Source organism: Manacus candei, unplaced genomic scaffold (assembly GCF_025592945.1).
Source record: "Manacus candei isolate 608988 ecotype Guabito, Panama unplaced genomic scaffold, ASM2559294v1 h1tg000057l, whole genome shotgun sequence".
Classification (NCBI taxonomy): Eukaryota; Metazoa; Chordata; class Aves; order Passeriformes; family Pipridae; genus Manacus; species Manacus candei.
Window position 1 is genome coordinate 11,771,944 of NW_026138105.1, and position 13,641 is coordinate 11,785,584.

The following is a 13,641-nucleotide window of genomic DNA, read 5'->3' on the forward strand; positions in this document are numbered from 1 at the left end:
GCAATTTCCAAGGGACTGATCTTTTCAGGTGACTGTGGATGAGGCCATTAATCTTCACTGCAACATTAAATTATGTTTTACAGTTTTATTCCTCTTTGCATCTCAAACCCAAATGAGTCCCTTTACTCTTACAGGATGAAAATCCCTCCTTCCCCTTTCATTATTCCTTCCCTAGGACACTGATTTTTTTTCCCCGTTCTGGGAATGGGCCCCCAGCATCCAAGGCTCACTATTTGGGCATCCCAGATGCTGAGAAAGGAGATAGCTCTGGTTTAGGGAAAGGCAACAGTGGTTACAGGATTTACACTGGTAAATCCTCAGTAAGAAACAGCAGCAGATGATGAAATCAGATCTTCTGAGCTCCATCCCAGCACTTTAACCTCTTATCCCTTAGGGAGGAAAACATCTCTGTGCTCAGATGGCGATTTTCACAGAAGCCTTTCAAAGTAAAGATCTGTTTATCACCTCTGTGCTGCAGTCATTTTACATAGCCAACAGCTTGGAGAGCAACAAAATCACTGCAAGAAAAAAGTCTGACACCAAGATATCCAGCGTCCATTTGCTGTCTGCTTCCCTCTGAACTTGCTTTCCCCAAAGAGGGGTCTCTCAAGATCTCACTGTTATGTGGATCAATAGCAGCTGATGCCTGATAAACCACCAACAAAGCAGGTTGTTTTCACAGCTTTAACCCACCTGAACTCAGCCTCAGAAGCCTTCCCTTGCTCCATTTTCTAGCAAGAGGAAACAATAGATGTTTACTGAAAATTTCAAGTAACTGTAGAGGGAAATGTATTCCCATCAGTTTGTCAAAGGCTTGACTATCTACCTTGAAAAGACTCCAGTCTAGCAAATCTATAACTAGGAATAACCACCAGTTAGGTAGAGGATATGTAAATAATATGCAACAAGCAGAAGATACCTACTGTCTCCTCACATATGCTATTTATGTGGCTGTCACGCTCACTCTGGAGATGTCACACAAAGAGCCATTCCAGCAGCACCACACATGCACTCCAGCTCCCCATAATTTTATGTGGGATGGAGAGTCAACAGCCCTGCTGGGATAAGTTGGTTCCAGCAAATCTGTGCTGAGTCACAGAAGCCAAAAACCAGTGCCTGAAGGTTTGACAGGATGGAAAAAAACACTTCTAAATGTGTGTCACAGAGATGTCAGTGGCTGCATCCAGCCATGCCTGCCCCCAGAACCACAAGCACACGTGCACTGAGCATGCAGAGGTGCACTAGTGACAATGAGAGGGGCTTTCCAGCCCCCTTGGATGCTCAGAGTTCACTCCCAGCTGGGGAAGTTACACCATTACCCTTCAAAAATTATATTTAACCCCCGTCAAGAACCTCTCTCACCTTGCCTCAAGCCAGAGCCTTACTTGAGAAGCTGCTTCATCCCACAGGCTGATCAACTTCCACATGCTCCTCACCCTCCACACCACCAAACCTCCTTCCCCAGCCCCATGGAGCCCTTTTATCCCTTACCCATCCAACCCACATCACTCATCATGGCATGAAACCCTGTCACCTGAGGCTGCTCCTCTCCGTGGGCTCTTCCAGCCTCAGCAAAGGCTTGTTACACAAATGTGGCAGGGGCAGCCTGGGAACTGGGAGAGGTTTTCAGACCCAGTTCAGCAGAACCACCAATGCTGAGACTGGGTGTGTGTGACTGAGCCAGGCTTTTGAATGTGAAAAACTGTGTGAAAAGACCCTGAGAAAAATGTATCTTACTGAAATTGCCTCATCTGAATGTGAAAAATTGTGTGAAAGGTCTTTAGGAAATAGAAACCCTGCCACAGCTTTCAGTACTGGGTCCTCAGAAACACATTTGGGGCTGTTATTTCCATGTTTTCCAACCAGGAGGCATAAAGCAGGATACAGCTGCCCTTTGGCACCACATCCTCTCCTTCACGCACAGGGAGATGCTCCTCCAGGCCTGACCCCAGCTCTGTCCCAGTTTCTGAAGCTCATTACTTCCCTCAAATTGCCCTCAAGACCGTTTAGCTTCATTTCTTCTGCTTTTTCCAGGCTCACACCCTCCATCACCTTGGCTGAGCCGGTGTCGGGCTGAGTCCGTCTCTGGAGCAGCGTGAGCTCAGTGCCAGAGGCAGAATCTGCCAGCTACACTCATCACAGAAACAAGGATTGACTTTTTGCACCGTGCTGCTCCTGCAGGCACTCAGAGAGTGCTTCAAACTCTTCAAACTCATTTAGGAGATGGAGGGAGGGGGAGAGATACCAGGAGCCTGGGGCTAAAATGCAGGAGGTCAGAGTAAAGGAGCATCCTGGAGAGGTGAAGATCCATGCCAGAGGAGCTGCAGGTGTCAGAGAAATCCAGACTGAGGGCACCATCATCTGAAAGCAACATCCCATCAGTGAGCCAGGCAGAGACACTGATGGCTTTCCCACCCACCCCAGCACCAGCACAGCCGTGCTGTCCCTTCCCGTTGATCACATCCCTGCTCAGTTCACACCACAACCTCTCACGGCACTTTTGTTTACTCTGCTCCAGATAGTCCATCTCCAGTACAAACCAGACCAGATTTCCCCTGGAAACTATCCCAGATTGCTGAGAAACTCTGACTGCACCCACAGGTGTCACAGCTTCCAGAGACTATGGACGTGTCCGGGGATCCCATTGCTCAGACCTCAGCAGCATCAAAGGGTGGAGCAGCTGTGGCACCTGAAACTGGGAAATTTCCTGTGCTTTTGTGAAACCTTACTATTAATTTGGGGAATTTTGCACTAGAAATGTCTCAGATCCAATCCAGTAACTAAGGGAGGTTTTTTAATCGTTCAGCACACTATGTAGGACAGAAACTTATTCCTTCCCCAGGCCTCATTTTGTCATCTGAGCACCAAACCTCCACATTTTGAAGTGATAAAATAGTGACAGAAATGCCTTGGAGAACGCAGAAACAGTCTTAGACATCTAATTCCTTTAGGATTTCACTGAATTAATTTCTGAGGGAACTTTGGGAGACCATTGCCACATATCTTTACTTTTTATTATTATTATATGTGCTGAATGCTTCCAGTTACCATCACTGATGTGTGACTGAAGCTTTCTAGTTCTAGCATAACAAAATGCTGCAAAGGCCAGGGAAAATGCCAGGAACAATTTTCCTCCCTGTCCTGACACCCTCTGTATCATGACCTCTGGATCAGGCAACACGTGCTGTTCCAGAAAGATGTTTCTACAAGTACTTGTAGGAGGTTTCTCCATTGCTGAGGTTTGGTGCAGGTGGATTAGGCCCCAATTCTGCATTGAGGGTCAGTCCAGGAGAGAAAACAGAGCCAGGAGGAAAAAAGAAAAAAAACAACCTCTCTCAGAGTTTTCAGAAACTCTCTTCTTGAAATAAAAATTTTCAAAAGTCCAGAAATTATAGAGCTCCATTGAGATCTTATCTTTGTATGAGATCACCCTACAAACTGGGGCATCATCTCATGCTATCCATTGGTCTCAAGAAAATCTGAATGAGGGCTGAGGAAAAGGGAAAGAAAGGGAAATGGCACCTTTAAAATTGCTCCTGGAGCTGAGGGGCAATTATACTTTTGGAGGTTTAGATTTGTGCTTTCCTGCAGACTTCGATCTTTCAGACAAGATGGATTAGATTTTGCAATATACTTGGACTTGCTTTTACTAACTTTAAACTAGCTATTAAAGCAGTTCAGTGCCACAGTCACCAAGGATGGTTGTTGAATTTTGCCCAGGGATGCCTTTTATTGCCACCTCATTGTGAATCTCAGAGCATGACAGTAAAATTTAAATGATTTAACCAGCTGCCTTATTACTGTCCTCTTTGCCCTTATTTTCTTCATTTAATCCTTCAGGTAGTGAATTATTCCAAAGAAGCACCCACACATCCCATTACAAATCCCAAAGCCTGAAAAATGGGCTGGTGGACACCTCCTGCCCAACAGTTCTTGAGCTCTTCCATGAGTTTGCAAATCCCGCTGGAACCAGCAGGTGATGCTGAAGCAGAAAACATGGAGTTCATTCTGCCTCCTATTAGGCTTTTATTTTCCTCCCATAAAATTCACAAGTGAGAAAAATACTGCGATCTTGGTGGGGGATTTAGAAAGTGTAGGATAGGAATGATGACATGTAACATATGGCTTTGTTCTCGCTGTCTTAAGTCAGCTCTTCAATCCCAGGGAATACTCACGGCCTTTTTCACACCCAGGATGGACCACTGAACTCATGGCAACTTCACTCTAGTGGAAGGTTAGTGGGGTCTGAGCTTTCCTTGAGCTGACCTTCCTGCAGCACTTGCAAAGCCCCAAAGCTGCAGCTCCGCTGACCTCGCTGTGACATTCCCAGTGTGTGACAGACACCACGTGTCCCTTTGCAGGTCTGCAGGTGCTGGAGTGAACACTGTGGGAAGCAGCTGTGCTGGGAGAGGAGACTCGTGCTCAGCGTCTTGCTAACTTCTAGTGTGCTCCTCTGCAAACATGGTAAATGACCCTGTCCAAAGTGAGGAGATGCTTTTCCTTTTCCAAGGCTTCATCAGCAGGTTAGGGAAGTCACACTCTTTCCAAGTCTTCCTGAAAAATCATCTTGATGGTCTTTCCTCAAAGCTGGAACATTGCAAGGGTTAGCAGCACTACAGATGTGCCTCTCTGGGCTGTTTTTTTGCTTTTAGTCCTTGAGCTAATTCTGCATCTAAATGTTTTGGCTGAGATCTCTGCCTGTGAGAGAGATCACATTTATTAAATAAAGAGAAGAAGGAGAAATGGGTATGTCACCACTCAATACCAACAGAATAGAATCCCTTTCTGTTGCCAGTGTTCTGTGAGAGATGTAAATTCCCCACCAGTCTTCTCCAGCACCACCATGGCTTGGGGGGACCAGGTGCCTGCATGAGCCCCTGCTCACCTCCCATCTCCAGCCAGCCATGGCACACAGCTGGTCAGTCCCAGCCCCATCCAGATGTGCAGCCACCACCTCATCTGCTCCATTTCCACAACAGCTGGTGCTCTCCAGCTGCCACCAAGGGCAGGGACAGCCCAGCCCATGCTGTGGCACCCTCACCCTACAAACATTCCCTCCTAATTGGGGCAGAACCTGTCCACTGCCCTACTTGTCATCACCTTCTGTCTCTGTCATCCCTGTGATGTGAAAAGTAGGATCACATGGACTTTTGCCATCTGGGCTTTGTGTGCTGATGCAGCCCCAGGAGGGACAACTTGTTTCATTCCCCTGATCATTCCTTGGCTTTTCCCTTAACTGGCAGCCACAATGTGTGATATGTGCTAATTCTGTTCAGACAAAATCTAAAAATCAAATCAGTAGTTTTACCAGAAACATTAAACTATGTAAAAGAGACACTTGATAGGCAGCCTCCACTCCAGGGGATGGGGAATGCAAAAGATCTTCCTGACAGGCACTGACACGTGCAAGTGTTGCCAAACTTCAGCAGCCGAAGGGGAAACAATAATCTTCAATATGTCAAGGGAGAAGTTTGATGCCTTCAGTCCTTCCCCACTCACCACAGGGACCAAGGCTCAAACATCCTATTTGGATGATTGGGCCTGCTGGAAAAGTCTAGAGGAGGCCACAAATGCTCCAAGGGTTGGAGCACCTCTGCTATAGAGACAGGCTGAGGGAGCTGGGGTTGTTCAACCTGGAGAAGGGAAAGCTCCAGGGAGACCTTATAGCCTCTTTCAGTGCCTAAAGGGGATCCAAGAGAGCTGGAGAGGGACTTTGGAGAAGGGCATGGAGTGATAAAACAAGGAAGGAATGGCTTCAGACCGACTAGATTGGATATGAGGAAGGATTTCTTCCCTGTGAGGGTGGGGAGACACTGGCACAGGTTTTGTCTGCACAGATCCCATACACCTCTTCCAAGGAACTTCACCACTCGACCCAGGTGCCTTCCACATAAAACTGCAGTAAACTCTAGTGGTCTGGGGGACTGTAGGAGGCGTTTTTTTTCTAGAATGGAAATGTACCAGGCTTAAAAGTTTTGCTTGATGAATATTTCTGTAAAAAAAAGCTTTTAGTTTCTTTTATTTCCCTCCCCCTGAGGATTTAGTTCAGTTGATGTGCAGTGATCTCTCTGAAGGCACACACAACACGAGGATCCAAAAAGAACAAACAAAGATCACAAGTTCAAAGCAAACTTTCATATCCCTTTTTAATTTCTGACTCAATCCTAGATTAATTTCATCCAAATTTTCAGGCATTTCAGTCCACCTTGTACGGTGATTTTCCCAGAAAGAAACGATGCCACTAACATTTTCTTGAAAGCTCCAGCTGAAGTAAGAGCCAGGCCCTGGGTAAGAGGCAGGGTGAACTTGATGGAAAATAAACAAAAGAAATGTGAAACAGAAACAGAGTCCTCCACAGCATCAACCTGTGACATCAGTCACTTCATCTCTGGAAAATGTCACCAGATGGCATGGCTGAAAATTTCTAGGAAAAAGGAAGAAACAAAGAAACAAAAAAGATTTGCTTTCATTCTGAGAAACACCAGGTGCAGCTGCTGTCCTCAAGGAGAGGATTGAAAAATCATTTCCTAGTTACCTGGGGGGCTCTTGGTTTTTTATTCCTTAATGAGACATGACAAAACCTGATGAGGGAAAGGGAGGAGTCACATGCAGCCCCCTGAAGCTGGAGGAGAGCACTGCTCCTTCAACCCCTGGGACATGGGGCTGGCAGCTGCCTGCACTCGGAGGACATCTCAGCCCATGCAATGGAAAAGGGCTCTCGAGAGCCAGCCCAAATTCGGGAGAGCTGAAAATGTTTATGGCAGTGGCAGAATCCAGCAGTAAATTCGTGCTGCCATAAATGTGAGCCCTGCTGGCACCACCATAAACATCCACAGCCATGACTTCCAACTTCTTCCCATTGCCAGTCCATCCACCTTCTCCGAACCTGTCTGTAGTTCATCATCTACCTTGGGCAGGAGTGTTCCCCTTCTCCCTCTGTGCAGGTCTGTCAGCACCATCTTCTTCCTCCCACCCTAAAATGACACAGGGACCTTTTCCACCCTCAGCAACCCCTTTGGTACTGCTGAGCCTACACAGTGGGTGCACTAAAGCACCAGCCAGACCTCTGCTTCATCACAGCCCTAGATGATGGGCTATATTGTAAAAGCATGGGAAAGCCCTTAGGAAGTCATTTAGGAGACAATATTTGTCAGTTCTCAGGTCATCCCTCAGGCTGTGGATCAGTGCCGGGAGAAGGGGCTGTGTCCTTCCCAACTCTGAGCATCTTCAGAAGGGTGCAGCTCTCTGCAGATGCCAAATGAAGCCTATTCCCTGCTGTGGCACTTCGTGTTGGGATGAGACACAACAGTTGCAGAACCCTGCAGGAACAGAAAAAGTCTCAGGGGCATCAGGGTCCAGATATGGGTGTGTCTCTTCCAACCCAAACTGTTCTGTGATTCTGTGATTGCCCCAGACCCAGTTCAGGACCCCAGGATGACCCCAGTGATGGCTCTGGCCCCATTCCAAGCTCTGCTGTCCTGGGAACCCACTTACCCTTGGAGAAGAGCAGGGCTGTGGCACTGATTTACCTGGGACTCTACCAGGGGATTCAGACAGGGGAGGGAGATGCCCAAGGTCACTTCTCCTGGGATCAGACATTACTCACAGCCCTGCTGAGGGACATCTCTGAGCTCTTCCCAGCCCAGCTGAGCAGCGGCTGCTCCCGCTCCGTTTGCCTTCCATCCCCTCAAGGGCACCATGAGCTTGAAATGTGCTACATGGCTTTTTTCCTGGTTCATTCCTGGTTTTGTCTTCTATGTGTGAAGTGAATCTTGCTCAGCTCTGAATCACAGACTCATGCTCCTTTTCCCAAGTTCCTGTCTCTCAGCAAGGCCAGTGCACACGTCTCAAGGTTGCTCTGCAAATCATGCATTTATGTGGCTTTGGGCTGAATATTTAAATGGGCTGTTTGGTGATTTCATCCTTAGATGTTAAGATGCAGCTGCATAAACATAGCTCTTAAATTTTCTTTTTTTTTAATGTGAAAACATTAATGTGTCTGAGGGCAGCTGCTTCTCCCTATGACTGACCCATTTTGAGAGTACAGCTATATTTTTCTGGCCCATCTTCTTTCTGCCTCCTCGTGCAGTATTTTTTTCCTGAGAGAAAACAACAGATCAATTTTGCTTCATTATGTTCAATGCACATTTTTAGAGATTCCTTATAAAATTCACTGTACTGTTCCACCCTGTTTATCTGAAGGGTTGTAGGAACTTGAAGCATCATTAGATCCTTGACAGGAATTATTTCTGCCTACAGTTTACAATCCCTGCTTGGAGAAAAGCCTCAAATCAAAGGCAGGCCAGCTGCCCTGGAGCTTGTTAGCTGTGTGAGGCTATGCCCTTTGTGCAGATCACATCAACAGCTCACCCAGGGCTTCTGAAACCTCCTAATGCTTTCTGGAAGAAACCCCCACGCAGGGCAGTCCTCACTTTTCTTCCCACATTCTGCTCCCAGATCACAACTCCCAGCTCAAAGTGCAGCAACTTTATTCAACACCAAAATCCTAGAGGCTAAAAATCATTCACCTCTTAGTCTGTGTTTATTCCATGTTCTACACAAAAGCTTTCCAAACCCAGTGGGACACAAGCATGTTCAATATCACTGATAACAATAATGGCTCCTATTTGGCCCCTGATTTCTCCTGCTCTCCCACTCCTCTCCCTTTAATCACAAATTCTTCAAAACACATCCTGCTCTTCAGTTTGTGTCTGTGCAGCATCTACCATGGTGTGGTCTGGGACTGGGCTTCTGGATGCTGCTGCTATCCAGCATGTGCTGGGAGCTGTATCCCAACACTGCTGCAACCACCACTTCACCCCCCCAGTGCCAGAACTGAGGGGGAACAGCTCGAAGGCATGACAGTTTATAATTTTGTCAACTTGGCCAGAGAAATTCACCAAAACAAGTTTCCTTTTACTTTGTAACATGTTCTTAAGAGATAACACTCAGGCATTAAAAACACTGGCTACCCTGGACCAACATATCTCTTGTTTGTCCTCTTGGAAGAAGTGACCTTAGAAGACTTGTTCATCAATCCACCCCCTATTATCATTGGGCCACTGCCAAAACAGCTTTTAACCTGAAATCACATCTTACATGTGAAACCAGAGGGAAGATAAGCAGAGCAGCTTTATGTTAGCCTGTAAATGTCCTTAACTTGGGAAATTAATCAAAAACCTTGGAAGTTCACAGAAATGTCACAAGCATTTGCTTGCACACCAATGCTGAGCCCTCATCATGGCCAGTCCCCCAGCAAAGCTCCCACCAAGGAGGAGTGGATCCCCCATCCCTGCATCTCCCTGCTCCCACCACTGCTTCGCTGTGCCCCTTGGGTGGCTTAATCCAAATTCCATGTGAAATGATGTCAAACACTTTGCAAAACCTCAGGAATATTAGACCTACCTAATAACCATGACTAAGCTAATGAATTCAGACTTCTAAAGATCTATGTTTCATAAATCCATTTATTCCTAGCCTTTAATTCTTCATCATTTGAATTCCCTTTCACCTATACCATTATTTTGTCCAGGATTACTGGCTTTTAGTTTTCTGGGACATAATGACAGCCTTTTTAAAATCCAAACTAGCTTTCCCAACTTTTCTGTTGTTGATTAAAAGTGAACATCTGCAGACCTCAGTTTTCTGAGACACTCAAATACAAGTTATATGGACGCTGATTTCTAAGTGTACCCCCTGACAACACAGACATAATTTACTACACTGTTGATTAGAGATGGAACAGGAACGATTTTATCTCACATTAGGGAGATAAAGCACATCATTCTGTCTTTCTAAATGCCACAAAGAAATACTGGCCAGATATTATTGTACTGATTGAACCATGTCATCCAGTGATGAACCCACCAGCTGGCACTATTTTTTTTCTGCTTAATTATATTTAAAGTTTTTCTTCTTACTCTTGATAGTCACAGATTTCAAGCTCCTTTAATAATTGTCCCTCATCAGCAGGCTAAGCTTCATAATTTCTGATACATGTCATTTGTTATCCAGCTTTTTTTACAATCTACCCAGTTTTGTTTTTTTTTAAATATCTTCTCTGACCTGAACTTGTAAGATCCTCAAGGCAAATCCAACATCTCTTTAAAACGAATTCCAGGGGCCTGTCCACATGACAGTCTCCACCTAAAACTTTCCAACATTCATTCACCACTTTGTGTTTATATTTTGGCTTTCAGACAATTCCAAGCACAATTTTCCCTCACGTTGGAGAATCAGCCCTTTGGAAGATGCCATAGGACCATATGGCCATAAACAATGATGATATTGATGAAAATGCCCTTTGTCAGCCCATATTGGAGGTGATCAGGCTCTGATCACTGGTTACTAGGCAACCACAAAATTTCTGTCCAGCAACCAAGTCCAGAACAGGCTTTGGGTTTGTTTTGGCCAAAATATCTTTTATGTTATAAAATTATTAGCTGTCATTATGAGAAACCCTTAGTGTTTTAATTACTGGCTGCACAGGGCTTCCAGCAGAAGTCAACCTCAGTAATGACAGCAGTTTTCTTCCTGCAGGTCATCAGCTGGAGCAGCAGAATCCAGCCTGTTCTAGGATGCAGCATCTCCTCAGGCAAAGGATCCCTCTTCCACCTCCCCAAGGTTCATTAGGTAATGTGCTCATCCACACTCATTCTTCACTCCTCCAGCAAGAAGCCAAAGGTCTCACAGAGCTACAGGCAAAAGCAATCCCTGCTCCTGGAGATGGCAATTTCCCTTCCCAGACTGGTGATTCCCAAATTTTCAGCTTCCCAGCATTTCCAATCACATTTCTGAGCAAGTGGTTATTTGCTGGAGCTGAATCTCTCCAAGTTTCTGCTCCTATCTGCTTGTCTTAAGCCACTTCTAATTTCACCCTGGGCAGAAATTAAATCTGAATAAGGAAATTCTTCATGGAAAATAACATTCTCTCTCCAAAGAATATATTATTTTTATTTCAGTTAATTAAAAAGTGAACTAGACTCATCCTTTTCCACGCTTTCTTGAGGTCTTAACTAGTCTAGAGGCTGTGGGTAACTGAAAAGCAGCACCAAAGAATCAAAAGAGCATGAAACATCTCTCTGCAGCAAGAGATGAAAGAGTCAACACAAAAAAAAAACTCCAACCAACCTCTTGGCACATTTCAAAGGACCTGACTGTCGGCAGCCAACCATCAGGACGGCAACACTGAGACAGAGATCATGGGGAGGGTTTGTCATCTGGATCTGCTCTCAGATCCCAGCAGGGCCCCAGGAGAGTGGTGTCCTGATATAGAAATGCTCCAGACACTGCTCAGTTGAAAAACTACTGAGAGCCACTGTGCCAGGTCTCCTCTGTGACCTCTGCAGAGGGCACGTGGCCACCACAGGCAGATCACGGGCAGGCAGAGTTCACAGCCACCCACAACAATCAAACACCAAACCAACCTCCCTCTCCCTCCATCCTCAAGTTTTTCCAGGCTCAGTTTTAGGGCAGCCATCCATGCTGCATTCTGAGCTCCCTCCTGGCTTTCAGTACATGTAAGGCTCTCTCCAAATCTCCCTGTCCTTCTTCCTCTCAATCCTCTCATGTATCAGAGATTTCCCAGACTTGCTGGACTATGAGCATCAACCCTCATGAGCAACACGTTGGGAAGCTCAGCTCATACTTGCTTCTCTCTGTTGTCCTGATTTTGGGGGCAAGGAAAACTGTCCTACAAGAACATTTCATATCACAGTGATACATCTGCTTTCAGAGCTCCTGAGCCATTCTTTGGGCTGTGTGAAACCCAAAGACTCTGTATGTCCACTGAATTGGAGATTCAACCCCTACTTCCTTCAGAAAAGGGCTTTTTCAGCCCAGCAGGTAAAAAGCAAGGCAAAGTATCTCTGTTGAAAACCCACTTCATAAAAACTCAGCTTTTACTGTGGTATTCCAGGTAGGTGACAACTCCTCAAGTTATTCTCACCCAAAACACGCAGTAGCTTTTCTTACATATAAATGATTCAGCTTCAAAAGTGGAGATTTAAAGACTTCTCTGCAACACCTCCGAGGTCTTCCCACCTGTTAGAGCTGTGCTTCCCCAGAGTGGTGCATCTGGAAGAAAAAAGCCAGGATGCAATACCCTGAATTCAGCACAACGTTGTTTACCCAAGTGGAGAGCAACAATAACACAGCAGAGATTTCATTTCCTTTCAGCACATAAGAAACGCAGTGAGGGAAGGTGAGATTAAATAATACAACAGACAGAAAGAGAGCAAGGCAAAGGAACATTTTCAAGTCCTTTTACTTTGCCAGGAGGTATGAAAACCTTACAGTAGCCTTCACATCTGCATCTCCCTGGTTATCTTCAGCCTCTTAACAAAGGTGGCCCAAATACTCCCCATCCAGATTCACTACACACCTTCCCAGTTGGCTCCAGAAGGACCCAACTTCCCAGCTAACAGGGTTTAATATGTACTGGTTTGGGTTTTGCCACTCAAACCATCGACCCAGCTCCTTCCTTACATTTCAGGGAAAAGGCACTGCTTATTTCTGGAGGACAATGAGAAGTATAAAGGAATCTAAGGTCCTGATACTTTTGTTCCCAGCAAAACATTACAGGTGTGTTGATGTGGGCTTTGCAGACATACCACAGGGCCCTCAGGCCTCAGTTCAATGAAACACTTGGATATGTGTTGAAGTCCATCCTTATCCAGGAAAAAAAATTAAAATAATATATATTTATACATATTTGAGATTTAAGTAGGGGCTTAAACATGTACAGTTTAAACACTGACAGAAAGGGTGGGCAGCTGAGCTCACCCAGAGCTGACAAACTGTGAAGCAACTGATGCTCACAGAAGTGGAGAGAATATACAAACAAGATGCACAGAAGGAGGAGTGACATCTTGGCACTTTATTGTAATCAGAAACCCGGGTTTTGGCAGTGCCTCATGGCTTTACTTTCAGCCAATACAACAGAAAATGTCGTGCCTCCTGTGCAAGTGATTGCAAGGATCCATCAGTCTCATTTGAAGCCAAAATACTCCTTTATCACCAAAGATTTCTCAAGATCTGAATGTGAGCCAAGGACTGCAATGAAATGTAGGACTTAATTATGTTTGACAAAAGCAAGTCAATTAAAGGCTGTTTCACATCTGTGCCATTTGATTGGAGCTCCTGCTTTATCAACTACTCTCTGCTCCCTTACAGAAATTTAATATTTATGGCCAGAAATTAGGTCAAAGCCCAGGAATGAAGAAATGTTTGCAGCTCTATGCAGACCAGAAAATTTTCAGATTGCTGAACATGAAGGAAAAACCACTTTAATTCCCCAAATGGTCAGATAAAGCCTCCATCAGTAGGGAAGGAGCCTCACCTGAGCATCTGCCTTATCTGGGCAACCTGAGCACTGCCCTCCTGGTGGGGCTGGACCAGGGGATGCACAGAGAGAGGCTGATCCACAGAGCCATTGCCCAACTTCGGGTGTTTCATTTCTCTGGCATCCATTAGATTTGCTTTTAAAATTGATGGCAGAAATAACCCTTTTAGAAGAGCTCAGGTACTCTGCAGTTCACTGGTTTTTAAGTGCCCTGCTTCAGACTTCAGGGATCTGAGTCTGGAGTGCTGCTTTGGGAAGTGATGTTCCCACAGTGAAGCTCTTCCCGGCTGTAGGGCTTG